Below are 2,285 nucleotides of genomic sequence, written 5' to 3'. Positions count from 1 at the left end.
GTACTATTTGTGCATTTTCTACACTTTGAAAAATTACGACAACAGATTCCGCCCCATCCCGTCAAAATATGACGCAAGGGGGGTACCTGATGCGTCAAAATYGRAYGCAAAGGKACCTTTGAAAAACGTCAATATGTGACGACTCGGGAGTGAGAATGGGTTGGAATGTGTGTGTGAATGAATGATGCATGAAAAATTGTAAAAGCGTCTTTGAAGGTCTCAAAAAGTGCCATATAAGACTAATGCATTATTATTATTATTAACTTCCACGTTTTATGTTTAATTTAGACTAAACAGGAAAAGTCAGGTTCCTTGTCTCATTGCTACATCTAAGCTCCATTAACAAACAATAACTGAATTCTTCTTGGTATTTTCTGGACATGTTTAAACACTGAAAAGTACTATGTGTATAACTGACTAAATGTGAAATTACTCACTGATGAGTTATGGTGAATAGCTGTCATCTTAAATCCTGAATGCTTCCACTTTCCAACAGGAAAATCCCACTGGAGGGGCATTCCAGTTATGGTTAACGACTTGTAAGTGAGAAATTCCCACTTCCCAGCACAACTGGGCAACAGCAAAAATAGCAAGCAAAAATCCAGCTAAATGAAGATTCTACTCAGCAAATTTTGCCAGCTCTTTGGACCTGTGTTCGGATGCCTTCATTTTGCAGGGAAAACAAACATTATGGGAGATGTTATTTATGGTCAATACTGGCTTTAAAGTAGCATGCACTTCTTTCAAGACTCACCTAAATATTGTGGTTAGCCACATTTGGCTAACCAGTTTGACATTTTCTAAACTCCACACAGTGCAAAACATCATTCATACTGCTCAGGAGAAAACACCTGCCTGGCTGATGAACCTGCTGTGTCAACAAGAAAGGACGTGGTCCAGACAGCAGCAACGAAGGGAGATGAAACTGTGGCAAGCAAATGCACCATGTAATCAATACTTTGAAAGGTTTAAGTTTTTACCATTTTGTTTTGCATTCACCCATATGTTCTATGATATATTATGTTTATTTCTGATTTTGCATAAAGTCTGGACGAAATTATTGAAACAAATACAAAATTTTCCAACTTTTTTTAAATAAAATTTTTTGATCACCTCTTAAGAAAAAAACTTTTCAAAGCTTATTAAACTTTCAGTTTAACGCAGCCTATAGGTTATTGATTACAGTTCAGATTGGATCAAAAAGACACCAAAGTATGACTTTATTTTATAATTATTTTGCCAGAACATCCTGCTGCCTTCCACAAACAAGTTGTGACTTGGAATAGAGAAAAAGGTAAAGAAAAGGGATGAATGGAACCGCTTCACTTTAAGTTTTAACAGCAGTCGCTAGACCTTGTAGTAACAAAGAAATCATGTTCAAAGTCCCTACATGTCTTTTCAGTTTTGTTTTGCATATATTTTTTTCTTTTTTCAAATCCCAGTTTACCCATAAATCTGGCTGCCACAGCCGTGCTGCTGACTTTGATATACTGCCAGAGCGTGTCCCACATGGAGCCTTTAGATCAGTACGTCCTGCTGTTTTTACTGCTCCAAACTCCGACAAAGACCTGTAACACAGCTTCCTCCTTTAGATCCAAACTCTGGAACAGGTTTCCCGCTGGTGTAGAAACGGCACATCAAATGAGGTGCTTAATTCCTGCAGAAAAGTCACTTTTCAGAGAAAAGCGATATCTTTTCATCCACCACTGTGAGATCATCTACTTTCTGCTGAAAGATTAGTTGAAAAAAAAAAATAGAAAAAGTCATAAAGAAATGTTTAAAAATATGAAATGCTTCTGCAAATACTAAATTAAAAAATAATTTTCCCTATGCAGATATTCCTTCTCTATGAATAGTTCCAATTAAGGCTTTTACTTTCAAAAATACAAAAGTAGAATATTTATGGTATTCCTGTTTACCATTTATTCCTGTTTGACACAATTTACCAAATGTTGACAATTTTTTTTTACCATTTTCAAAAATATAAATCCTTGATAAACTCTTTTTTGTTGTTTTCAACAAATCAAAAACAAAAGAAGCTGGTAGCATATACAACGTAAACAAACAAAAATATATAATTTTCATTGACTTTTTTACTAGACTAAATGTGATATTATTTTCCTCATCATTTATTATCACTTGCTGCTGAAAGGTGACTCACAAAAAAGTAAATTATTACATGGCTGATCAAAGCATTTGTTAGTTTTTATTAAGAACTATGCCCTCTTAAATCAACACAGGGAAACCTCTCTGATGCCAAAAAGACTGGTCAAATAAAAGTAACA

Source organism: Austrofundulus limnaeus, unplaced genomic scaffold, assembly GCF_001266775.1.
Source record: "Austrofundulus limnaeus strain Quisiro unplaced genomic scaffold, Austrofundulus_limnaeus-1.0 Scaffold3, whole genome shotgun sequence".
Lineage (NCBI taxonomy): Eukaryota > Metazoa > Chordata > Actinopteri > Cyprinodontiformes > Rivulidae > Austrofundulus > Austrofundulus limnaeus.
This window is presented reverse-complemented; position numbering follows the sequence as displayed.